This window comes from Nuphar pumila, chromosome 5 (genome assembly GCF_984573655.1).
Source record: "Nuphar pumila chromosome 5, dmNupPumi1.hap1.1, whole genome shotgun sequence".
Taxonomy (NCBI): Eukaryota; Viridiplantae; Streptophyta; class Magnoliopsida; order Nymphaeales; family Nymphaeaceae; genus Nuphar; species Nuphar pumila.
In genome coordinates, this window is record NC_143253.1 from 4,229,680 (window position 1) to 4,243,804 (window position 14,125).

A 14,125-nucleotide genomic window follows, 5' to 3' on the forward strand; every position below is an offset into this window, starting at 1 on the left:
CCTTTGTGTTTGTATGATGGTGATTAAAGAGAGCAATGGTAAAGATTAAAGAAATAACTTGTTGGAAGTTCTCAAAATCCAATTATGGAGGTAGGACAATCGAAGAAAAAGAAAAAGTTGACGTGGGTGTACAGGTGCTCATTGGGACCCTCAAAGCTACCCACTCCTGCCTACCAAACATGGGCCTACACCATTGGTGGCATATTCAGCTGTATGAAACCCTAATTTATTAAATTAAAGAAACAGTGGCACCAACGTGGGCTCAGCTTGTTTGTCAGGATCGTTGCAAATTCAAAACCCAATTGTGCGATGTGTAAATGGTGGGCGTCTGCCTAACCTCAGCTTGTCTATATAAAAAAAAAAAATTGGTGTGCTGGACCGCAAGTCACACCAATTTGTAATCATATGAACCGTTACTGATTCGTACCAATGTTGTCACGTATCGGTATCAGCCCTGAATCGTTGGGCTGCCGATTCAGCTGTATTGGCCGATACCTATACTCAGCTGAATCGTTATGTATGGGCCCAAAAGTAATAAAAAAATTATTACATGTCAATCATAATGTGACATGTGTTAAAACCAATAAATAATTTAAAAATAATAGTAAAAAATTATTTTTTGGTATTTTTTACATTTATTAAATTAGTCAAATCGGCCCTGCGATGCATGTCGGCCGATACACACCGATACTGATAACATTGATTTGGACACAATTCTCATAGATAAGATCTAGTTCCTATGTGGATTTGGATTTAGACTTTCTCCCCAATATTTAGGGTTGGATTTGGATCTGCCATGGTGCACCTCGCATCCGATTCATTTGCACCCCTGCTACAATTTGGAATAAGGGGTCTCAACAGGTAGGATCGGGTTCGGATCCATGTGGGTTCAAACTTGGATCCGAACTAAAGTACAGTTACCGGGTCTGGAACCGGATCCTATTGGGTCTGCCATATGGAAAACCATACCTTGACCCTACAAGAATTACATGAACCAGAACTGGTTCATACCCTGTGAGATATTACTTTTTTATCTTTTTTACATTGAAAAATCATGCAACTTAACTGAAACTTGGGTTGGATCCGGATCTTGTATGAAATTTTACAAGACATACTCAGCTCCATATACTAACTGGACCTTTTAGGTCCAACCCAGAATCTAATCGGACCTCATTCTTTATCACCAAACTCTGACCCTATAGGGTTTGGTACGGGTCTGGTCCAGAACAAACCCGACCCATTGACACCCCTACTTGGGAAGAAAAAACAAATAAATTTCAAGTAACCTAGCGAGCGAACACTGCCATTGCCCATTTGGTGCTGTTATTAATCTACATAAAATGCAAACATTGCATCACCTAATCGTTTGAAGTCTTCCCCATTTTTGTGGATGGCAATCAAATAAAGTATCATCCTATCTGAAACCGAACTTGGGTCCGCTTAGAAGGCACCTTTAGATCTGAACCGGGAGTAAAGTATCTAGAAACATAATTAAATTGGGTGTTAATTGTTGTGGTTACAAGTTGTAACGGGTCGCACCTCCACTGGACCCATGTGGATCTGCATTAATGTCAGTAGTTTTGGAAATGAGTTGTGAGTAGGGCTGGTAACCAAACAGAGTAGCTCATGATTCGGCTCGGTTCAACCTGAACTTATCATTATCTGTTCGTATAGCTGGCGAGCTGAGCTATGAGCAGCTCGTTTATCTTAAACGACTGTGTTTTGGCTCAGGAGAGCTTATATATATTTTACATAAAATATATATTTAAAGTGTAATGTATAAAAAGAAGATTGCATAAAATATACATAAAGACAGAGATGCATGAAAATATGTACTATTAAGTGTAATATAAAAAAAACATATATATTAAATATAATATATAAAAAAAAGTAAACATATTCTATGTATAAATAACATGGAATGCTTTTACATGAGCTAGCTCTTGTTCTGCTAATCTCATTCATCGACAAACCAAGCCCGAGTTCAGCCCGGCTTAACACAAACATAAACGAACTCATAAGTTCAATCTACTAGTAAACGAGCAGAGTCTGAACGTGCCCTGTTTGGTTCGTTCGGCTGGTTTACCAGCCCCAGTTGCGAGTGTGAAGTTGCAAGAAAAAAATACGGGAATTATGGACCATATATATCTTTGGCATGGAGGAGACTAAGAAAATGCTGTCATTTTATTCAACTCTATTTAAGTTGCAAATAAGGATGCATTCTAGCTAGTGACTCCTTGGCAGGGAGAGAGTCTGCATATAATCATCATCATCATGTGCAATCTCAAGGTGGTGGCAATGCTGCTTGTACAACCAAATCGTTCTGTCATTGGTGTCCGGGATGGGCCTAGCGTTGTGGTCGTACCCCTGCAACAACAAACCAAGACCATGTTTGGGAAAGCCCAAGTGCTCATCTTTGTAACCTGAGAATACCTTTTGCATGACCAAGCAATTGAGTTTTAAAAAACAAGCCTGACCAAACAGATTTAATACCTTTTTTATAACAAAAATCTCCATGATTTTTCATATTTCACAAAGCATCATCGATTTGTGCAAGTGTTCGTATTGCAAACGCTGGCTTGATTTTTGAAGCAGGTTATATGTCCCCCCGCCCCCAAAGACGCATTGTTTGCTATAGTGCGTGTTCGGGGGTCCGAATGAGCGCCACATATATAAGCACGTGGGGCTCGTATCCCCGTGTGTGCCAGCATCACTTAGCGTCAGAGTTCGGTGCAATTGCAAAGACTTAAGTACCATTTCCTGCCATTCTCGCCATGAAACGATGATTTGAGAAAAGGACAAAAATATCCTTCATCCAAAAAAAAGAAAATGACGGTTCAAAAAAAGGACAAAAATGTCCCCAATTCAGAAAGTCGAGGATGATGTTAACTCTTCAAAATCCAAACGTTCCATTTTTGCCCTAAGCAGTAAACTTTTGCACCATCTGCTGTAATAGGAGCTCTTTTTGACGACACACCATTTGTCGTCGTCTGCTGCCACCAGAGCACCCTTTGTCGTCGTTCGTTGCCGCCAGAGCAACATTTGCCGTCATTTGCTGCCACCGGAGCATCATTTGTCGTTGTCTGCACAGTGACAACATCGTTGCCACCATCGACTGCATCTACCTTCTGGATGTTTCTCCTCCACTGTCAGATTACCAAAACTCGTATCATTTCGATGAGTTTCGTGCAAAGATTCGTTATGCAAACAAATCGATTTGTAAATCTGAATGCTAAATCTTACAACTGATTGTACTATCATGCTAAATAACACCTATTTTTATACTGAAACAAATCGATTCGTACCTATCCACCTTCTGGGCATCGAAAAACAGTTAGCACGATTTACTCTTATGAAGGCCAAACATTTCAACGATATGTACTTATGAAGGCTAAATTTTTATAATGATTTATACGTTGGAATGCAGCAATGATTTATACATTTAATGCAATAGCGATTTGTACGTTCGATGCAACAATGATTTATACGTTTGAAGCAATAACGATTTAATGAAATTATCACGATTTGTACTTAAGTTTGATAAATTATACAACAATGTTTATGTATGAAGCCCAAATGTTACAACGATATGTACTTATGAAGTTTGAAGCAACAATGATTTATACATTTAAAGCACTAGCGATGTGTATTTATGAAGTTACCTCGATTTGTACTTAAGTTTGCTAAATCTTAGAATAATGTTTACTTATGAAGCTAAATATTGCGACGATTTGTAATGTTGGTGATTGTTTAACGAATGTGATACTTTGTATTATTATATACTTGGGAAGGCGGTTGTAACATATAATGATGCAGTTAAATTTATGTGTTGTGCATGTTAGCAATGTCTAAAGTTCATCATACAAGAAATCTCCCGTCGTTCGATGGGATAACTATTAGAGAAATTATCCGTCAGTCCGATCTATATGAGCGTTATGAAAGGTACCAAAATATAATGAAAATTGAGAATGATAAAGACAGAGATAAAACATTGGAATTATATAATGCAGAGCATTATCCATCCGATATTGAGGCTGAAGAGCAAAGAAAGCATGAGGAATAAGTAAATATGAAGAAGAAGAAGAAGGATGATGAAGAGAAGGAAAAGCAAAGGAAGAAGGAGGAGGATAATGAAAAGCAAAAAAAGAAAAGGTAAATGATGAAAGAGGAGAAGGAGGAGGAGAAAAAAAGGCAAAAGAAGAAGGAGAAGGAGAGGGAAAGGCAAAGGAAGAAGGAGGAGAATGAAAAAAAAGCAAATGAAGAAGGAGGAGGAGGAGAGGGAAAGGCAAAGAAAGAATAAGGAGGAGGAGGAAGAGGAAGGGAAGGAAAAACAATTGAAAAAAAAGGAAGAAGAGAAGGAAAGATAAATGATGAAAATGGAAGAAGAAAGGCAAAAGAAGAAGCATCAGAATGAGAAAGAGAAGGAAAGGCAAAAGAAAGAGAAGGAAGACGGGGAAGAGAAAGAAAGACAAAGGAAGGAGAAGGAGGACGAGGAAGAGAATGAAAGGCAAAGGAAGGAGAAGGAGGACGAGGAAGAGAAGAAAAAGCAAAGGAAAGAGAAGGAGGACAAGGAAGATAAGGAAAAAAAAAGGAAGAAGCAGAAGGAGGAAGAGAAGGAAAGAGAAAGAAAAAAGCAAGAGGAAGAGAAGGAAAGGGAAAGGAAGAAGCAGGAGGAGGAAAAGAAGGAAAGGAAAAGAAATGAAGAAATTGAAAAGCAGAAAGGGAGGTGAATGAGCGAAGGAAGAAAGAAGAAAGGCAAAGGATGGATGGAGGGGATGAAGAGAAGAAAAATGTGACCAAGGTATGTAAATCGATCATATCTGTCATGATTTACTCTAATATGTATTATTATGTATAACGATTACTGTGATACTCATTACTATGTATAGTGATTAATGTGATAACGATTACTATGTATAGCGATTTACTGTGATAGGTATTATTATGTATAGCGATTATTGTGATAACAATTACTATGTATAACGACTATAATGCATAGAAATTACTATGATGGCAATTACTATGTATATCGATTACTATGATAGCGAGTGTACAACAGTTATTATATGAGAAACAATATAATGTATTACATAACTGTTCATGCGAAGGGCTTGATTGCTTTTGCTTAGAGGTTGGTTGTTTCGTAGGCTTTTTTTTGCCAACCAATTCTAGTGCACCCTTTGATCTCCGACGACTGCGATCAAAGACAAGTTTTCTTTTAATACCCTTCGCTAGGTGAATTTTTTTATCATAATCTACAATGTTGATTCCTGACTTATTAAAGATGATGTTTACGCTTCGGCGTAACTTCTCATGCGGGTTAAGGGAAGCATGATTTTTACCTCCGTTGTTCGCTCTCATTTTCTTGAACTAATTATCATGAGTTGCAACGGACTGATGGTGAATTAACTGCACATTTTTAAGTAACTCCCTTGACACTTTTCTCATGCATACATAGGCCTCTTCGCTTTTTGATGCCAAATCTGCAACATGCATAAGTGGCCTACATAATTGTTAGTAACGGAAGGCTATGTAATACTTATCATCAACACCAGATTGACTAACATTATTTGTATCTAGCAGTTCAATCTTTGCTCATCTCGTCCATCTTCATATTAAATATGACTCAAGTATTTCTTATATTTTCTCTTGATTAAGTGTCTTTAATGCATAATGACATAAAATATCTTTGAATTCATATATTTTGCACGTACATTTAACTGTTCCGTTGTCAACATTGTACGTAACATGTGATTCTTGCCTTTTTGGATGCTCTTCGCTCTCCCATACAATATGGTATTTGTGTATATTCTCAGTTTGTATGCGTCGTTCTATGTTGCAATTCATGACTTATATAACCTCATTCATAATCCATTCAAATACAGTTAGTGTATACAAATTTACAGGTCGCATCAATATTTTCATGCTCAAAGTTATAAGACGTGTATTGAAGCATTTCACATATTGTTAAAGCTCATTCTGTCTAAGACCGTCTACAAATAATTCATATTGTTTCATGAAGCAAAACATTGTTAAACATGAATACATGGTTTTCTTCAGTATGACATGCATAGATTCAGCTCTTTGTGTGCTTATCATACATGTACAAAAGTATTGTCTTCCATACACCAATGCCTACTTCTCTTTTTCTGCATAAATTTTATAACCACAAACAATCTTTAAGGTCATACATCTAAATCATTTCCTCCCAATCAGACATAAAGGTGACATTGTCTACGCTCTCAAGTACACCCTTGTAAACTTTTTGTCAAACCCTGTCTTTTGATTAAATATGTGTCCTATGTTCTTTGCTGCATTTTGAAAGATATGCCACAAACATAGGCGATGATGTGCATCTGGCCATACATGAGACACTGCAGCCGTAATTGTGTGATCACCATCTGTAAGTACATTTTCAGGTTGCTTCTCATTCATTGCCTGTGTAAATACTCTGAACAACCACTCAAAGCTTTCCTTGGTCTGGTCATACAAAAAAATGTCGTCTAATATACAACTCTGTGAGTGATGGTTCACTCCAACAAACTGCGCAAATGACTACTGTTTAATATTAATCTTCATTGTCGTATAAAAAACAAGCACTGCACATCGTGTGTGCCCGACTGTGTGTTTGATCGTGTGCCCTGCACATCGTGCAGTACGCCGTGACGATCAAAGTTTTTTTGCCATGTTTGTGGAACAGAGATTCTCCCTGCTACACTGAGAACGGGGATGGGGAATGCAGGTTAAAAAAAACATCAGGAGAGGGGTTCTTCTCTCTCACCCCTGTGCAACGGCCGAGCCACGAGCTCTCTCTCTCTCTCTCTCTCTCTCTCTCTCTCTGATTAGGGCTCTCAATAAGAAAAATTATTAGGGCTTTGAATATTTTTTTTTATTAGGGCATTGAATCAATTTTTTTTAATTAGGGTTTTTTATATTTAATTTGATTAGGGTTTTCTTTGATTGGGGCTTTGAATAATTGATATTTAATTTAATTAAAGATTTTTTTTATTTGATTAGTTTTTTTTATTTTCTTTGGTTAGGGATTTGAATCAAATTTCTTAAATTAGAGTTTTTTATAGTTAATTTCATTAGGGTTTTTTTTATTTGATTAATATGTTTTTCTTTAATTTTCTTTTATTAGGGCTTTGAATTAAGTTAAAGCTTTTTATAGTTAAGTTGATTATGGCTTTTCTTTGATTTTATTAGAGTTTTTTTATTAGGGTTTTGCATGAAATTTCTTAAATTAATATTTTTTATAGTTAATTTAATTAAGCCTTTTCTCGTATTTGATGAGGGCTGATTTTCTTTAATTAGGGTTTGAAGTAAAGCTTTTTATATTTAATTTTATGATTTATTTGATTTTTATGATTATATTTAATAAACATGTTGGCGAATTGAGTCGTACAATCCAAAACTAATTTATTCGCACAGTGTAAAAATCCAATACTAGACACAAGAAACATAATTTCATGTCCAATCCAAATAAACTCATAGACAAAACATGTGTTCTGTCTGTTCCGTCTAATCTTGAATAAGCAATCAAACACCCCCAAAGAGCCCCCAGCTTTTATAGACAAGGATGGTTGGGGGTCCCACTTAGGGTTGCGAGCTTGAACCGTACACCATTACCCTTTGGCGAATGCTAGTGAAAAAAAAATGATCAAAGAGACTTTTGTTTGGGGCTATTGAGATTTTTTATATGGAGCACATTCAATCAACATGAAACACATTAGACACCAATAATGGAGAGCATAGGATGAGTGGAACATGCAAACAATGAGTGTTACGAGGTGTCAGATGCTCATAATGGATGTAAAACACAAAGGGTGTGATGTTAATTATTAATTATCTCCAAGATGTTCAATTCAATCTCATAATCACATCTTTTGCACTTTACATGTAAATTAAAAGTGCAATTTGATTGGATTTTGATTAGGATCCAAATTAGATCTGATGAAAACACTTCCGGTCCAAATCCAAAAATGATCGGATTAAATGAATCCAAGTCTGATCTGAATGCATATTAGGATCTAACTTGAACGATCTGAATCCCGAAATAATCATCCAACTGTATCCGACATGTTTGCAACCCCACTTTGCACAAATTTTCACAACTTATAATAACGGATCAGATACAGGCCGGACCCCACCTGATCCAAATCTGAAATAATCAGATGGTGTAAGATTGAACCGGGATCCGAATTATATGTGGTAATACTGGCTTAGGTAAAAAACATGCCCAAAACATGCGAGTGCGGGGTAGTGACATGCCTGTCTTTTTTTTTTTGTCAAGTTTTTTGCCTATGTTGCAGGCCGGGACACTTATGAAAATATTTTATTACTTTTACTGATTTTTTTGATAATTTTTAATAATAGTTGAATACTAAATGTACTTTTATATTTTAAAATATCAAAAAAGTATTTTTAATAATTAAATAATGAAAATAACTGTGCCTCGTGTCCTATTTAAAAAATAATAATCTGAACTCCTATGGTGTCATAATTCTTGTCCGTGTCCTTGTGCCAATCCCATTCCCGGAACTTCTTATTTAAGGACAGCATTGACTAAACTGACGTTCTTGGTTGATTTGGGCAGGTCTTCTTGAACTAAGATACGTTCTGGTCTGTTTGAACCTAACTCTACATTATTTTTAAATTTCTTTATCAACATGATGACCGTGAAGGCAATGACCTTAGTAATGGTGCACCTATCCTATAGGTCTAAGTTTTCAGCCAACATAGGCCTACCTAACCATGGAGCTTTTTTTTTCTAACAATAAATTAGATAGCACTCACTTTTAACACCTTCTGTGTTTTGGTCGAGACTAGAAAAACAGATCAAACATGGCCAATTCACTGTTCAAAATATAACTATAATGCTCTTAAAATTTTAACCTTAATTATTTTTCTTATCTTATTAACTCTAAAATAGCAATATAAATTCTAAATAGTTCATGGTTTTGGTACTTTCTAAAATATTAATTTATTCAATTAAAATATTTTTCATAAATTATTAAAAATCAAAATACTTTTTTGATAGAATTTCTTTCGAAACTATCAAAATACATTTAATGAGTCATAATTCACTAAAATAAATAATTTTAATGACAAATTAAATATTTTAAAAAGTACTTTTGATTAAAATGATCAAAGTGTCTCTTGGTTAAAAACTAAGATTTTTAACTGTCTAAATTCATCTTTTAAATTTCAAAATTCGATCATATCACAAAAAAAAATTACAAACCTCTTAAAAACATGTTTTTTTATTAGAAGTAATATAATTGATCGTTAAATATCTAAAATAATCTTAAAAATACCAATTTTACTTCTTGTCAGCCACAAATGAGTAAGTGGGCATGTAATAAATAAAATTTAAAAAATAAAAAATGTTTCTAACTCAAAACTAAATTCTTTATTTATTAATAATCTTTAAAAATTACAAATTTTGCAATAACAAATCGCACCACTTATTTTTTGTTCTTGACAATTTTAACTCTTTGTCCCCTAAAGAGTTAGATGCTTTGATCAAACCATGTAACTTTTGCCACGCCATGTAAATTGTTGCCTTAAAAAAATCAGGCACCACCTAAGTTTGACTCATGACACTTGATTTTTTCAGGCAACTTACACGGGCAAAACTGTTATGAAAATAGCAAAATTGATATGTTTGTTGTATTTTTTTGCCTGAAAAAAATCAGGAACCACGTAAGTTATCTCCTGACACCTGATTTTTCAGGTGAGACCTTACAAGGGCAATAACAAACTGTTATGAAGATAGCAAAATGGCCATGTTTGTTATATTTTTAGTTATCGGTTAATTATGGTATTTGTAATAAAAATCAATGTCATTTACATGAAAGCTCGTGTGTGCGTTAAAGGGTGTTGGAGAGAGAGAGAGAGGCCTTCGTGTGTGCATGATGTGATTAAAGAGGGCATTGATAAAGATTAAAGAAAGAACATGTTGGAAGTTCTTAGAATCCAAGTACAGGTGCTCAATGGGACCCTCAAAGTCACCTACTCCTGCCTACCAAACATAGCCTATACCTTTTGTTGTATGAAACCCTAAATTATTAAATTTAAAAAAAAAGGTGGCACCAACGTTTCACGGCTTGTTTTGGCAGGATCTGTTAGTGTACGTGGACATTGTAAATATAAAACCCAATTGTGCGGTATAAACGGTGGGCGTCTGCCCAACCTCAGCTTGTCTATACACTAAAAAAAGTTTAGTTTGCAGGGCCACACTTTACATTAATTTGGAATAATAGGTGTTCTCATAAGTATTCTTACAACTACCTTTCTATTATATATATATATATATATATATATATATATATATATATATATATATATATATTGTTTTATGCATTTTATTTGGTTGAATGTATAATTTTATTCATTGGCCCTACTTTACTTACTTTACTTTATCATCGTAGAGGCTCCTGCTTTATGCAATTTACTTATGCAGATACATGATTTTATTCTGTTATATGTAAAGGCTTTTACTTTTACTAAATATAATTGTGCTATAATAATCGTACAAATGGTGATTAATCCTTATCGCTTAAAGTGATTTCAAATGTTTATTTCATTCAAAATATTGTTTAGCGAAGAAACCTCTATTGAAAAGGTTTAAAATTTGTAAAAAACGTATTTACTTAAACATCTAAGTCACCAGTGTAAGGCCTAGGTTTTAAATAAACCATAAAAGTTGTAAAGTATGCACAATTATGTACATCTATCCAAGAATGAACGTAGCGATTTTTCTGTTAAACAGGAGAGATGCTGCCAAAATTTTTGACAAGATGCTCTCCGAGCTAAAAAAAATGTCACATTTTCTCCGTTAAACATGAGAGATGCTACCAAAATTTCTTGCAAAATAATCACCTAAGCTAGTATGGATGACACAATGATACCCTCATTGTGAGAACCTTGCGTGGATGGCTCATTTCATTTTTTCCTTCAAGAGCATTGTATTCGTAAGAGCCGTTGTGCTAGACGAGCCATTGCGCCTTGTTAGGTCAGTGTTCATTGCAGCTAAATACTCTGAGCAGTCGATCCAAAGTGATCCTTGATTATGTATGCATTTGTAAAACACTGCATAAGAATAATACTTGTAAGTACCGTTGTGCTAAAGTTGGTTATTCACCCATAAAGGGTGAAACACTCATGAAAGCTATAAACGCCAAGAGCAATGTTTGCATAGATATAAACAAAACATAAAGGCTGACCACACGAGAACTGACCTATGCTTCAAAAAACTGATTGGGGTTGACTTCATATTCCTTGCAGAATGCATTTGATTACCTATATGACACTCGACATTCTAATAAAAAAGATTATGTCATTGAACCCCTTCATGACTTTAAGCTCATCAAGGCAGACGATGATGATACCACCTCGAATGATATACATTATCTTATGAACCAAAGAGTTTAGGCAGTCTCTCAGTCAATCAGAGGTTATAAGGTCGGGTTATCCTTAAGATCTAAGGATTCAACCCCGCTACTGCAATAGAATAATGCATTCGAAACGACCTAGTGGGGTTTATGCTGACATGAAAACTGTCGCCCTACTACGGAAAGGGTCACTCAAGCCTCTAGGCATACAAAAATACATAGCATAATAAACACCCAGATGACTTCGTTTGATGCCGTAGTCAAGTTCTCACTCATATTAGAGGGCGAACGAGTAATTATTGAAATAATGCATTAGCTATAGGTATACCGATGAATGAATAAATAAATATGTGTTAGTGTTACTCATGTTGTATAAAGTATTGATCTCGGTACACTGTTGGACTGGTCGGACAACACTACAAGAAAAATGTTAATTAGCGACAAAAATTTGTGACAAAAATAATCCGTTATAAATTTGTGACAAAAATAATCCGTCGCAAATTTATGACGGATTAGCTAGAGAAAACTAGCCGTCCCTAAAATCGGAATTAGTTGCGGAATTAGCAATGAAAAAAATCTGTCTCAAAATCCGTCGTTAATTAACGATGAATTAGGGACGAAAAAAGTCTGTCTCAAACTCCGTCGCTAATTACCGACAGAGTAACGACTGAAATTTTTTGTCTCAAACTTCGTCACAACTTCGCAACGGATGTGCGATAAAAGTTTTTCGTCGCTAATTTTGAGATAGAATTTGTTTGTCGCTACTTTTCGATATAAAAAGGCCCATCTAGGGCACATAATTTTCTCCCTGCTCTCTCTCTCTCTCCTCTTCCACCGATCCACCTCCCTCACTCAATTTTTTTTTCTGCAGGGTTAAGACACCAAAATTGTATCTGCAGGGCTAAGCTAGGCTCGAGGAACTCCTTTAATTCATATGATACCAATACGTTAAATCGTGAAGACTTGAGTTACGCTGAATTCAACTGTGGCCCTGAATTAGCTTTTTATGTCTTCAACATATTATATTTGTTAGAATTGAAATGCTTTTCTACCAGATTAGGAATAGTTCTAAATTAAGATTCAGGGTTTTGTGTTGGACATTTTGTTTCCAAACCCATTTTTAGCTGGTACTACTTTATCAAGCACTAGTGTTTGTAATAAATAACTCATTTTTGTTTGCTTAAATGAAATATTTTGGTAGATAATGAGTGATTTGCAACATACCTATGACTTGCCCAGTATCTTCTAAAATCGATGACTAACTATTGTCTATTTTCGCTACTGAAGTTTTCTCTAAATTCTGCTGAAAAAAAATATATTCATGAAATTTGGACAAAATTTTATTTTAAAAATCCAAAACATTACAGTGCATGTGGACCCATTGTTGCCCAACAATAATGACTAAGGAAAGTGCATTATCCTTGTGACAAGTATAGATGTTGCCAATGGCCATGCCGACTTAGATGGAAAATGGAATTGAGGTGTAGCTGGTGCATATGGCAAAAATGAAGTTGATAGTGGCACTGACGGTCTTTGGCCCTCTCAGGTGCCAAACCCTTCTTTGGTACATGTGGTGGAGTTGCAAACCGGATTTGTACCAATGTTGTCAGTTTCGGTACCGGCCTGAATTGTTGGGCTGCCGATTCAACTGAATCGTTCTGTATCAGCTCAAAAATAATAATAAATTATTACATGTCAATCATAATGTGACACACGTTAAAACCAATAAATAATTTAAAATAATATTTAAAAAATATTTTTGGTATTTTTACACTTATTAAATTAGTCGAATCGGCCCTGCAGCATATCGAAAGGATATGATGGGTGGCTGGGGCTCAAGAGAGTACAGCTCAGGCCTGGCCCAAATGGACTGGGCCATAAGCGGCCCGTCAGCCATCTCATTTTTAAAAGGGCCATACAACGGTTCAGCCTGTCCTGTGGTCTATATTTGATCGGGCTGCCCAGCTCATTGACAGGCCACATACTGGTTGACCAGCCCATGCCCAAGTCCAGTCTACAGGCAGCTTGGCCGAGTGCCCAATGCTAAAGTCCAGATAAAATGTTGTTCCAAACAGACATTGTAGATTGAAACATTCGATAAATGATCGATCAGAAAACTCTTGCTTGTATCAAGGTGTCTTTTCTGGCTTATGTGTAGGGATGTAAACAGGTGGGGATCCGGTTCGGGTGTAGGCATTGTTGAATCCAAATTAATCGTATAGTATTTAATGGGATACCATTTTGGATTTGTGCCACATGGAAAAAGCGACAAGTCAATCTGAATCTGAGTAGTTAATTGGATATATTTTATATGTAATCAGATTCGGGTTCTAATTTGGATGGAAGACCATACCAAACTGAACCCAATTATTAATGGGATATTATATGTTCTATTAAACCTGGCTAAATGGATTCAGATTCAGTCAGATTTGCCGTCCAAGTCTGATCTGCTGACATCTTGGTAATGGTAACATGAGGTATAAAATGACTCTTAAATTTTTTTATTTTTTTTTCATGAAAATAGCCTTACAGACGTGATGTACATGTTTTTTTAGTGGGAATCAGGTCTTAGATCGCCTAATTACAGCACGTAGGTAGTTTTTTATAAGACTTCAAAAATCAATGGCCTATAATGGATGATACTTTCCTAAGTTATAAAATCATGTTTTTCATCCAAAAACAGTTTTCACTACTTTCAATTTTCTGAATCCATCCATGAGGTCAGATTG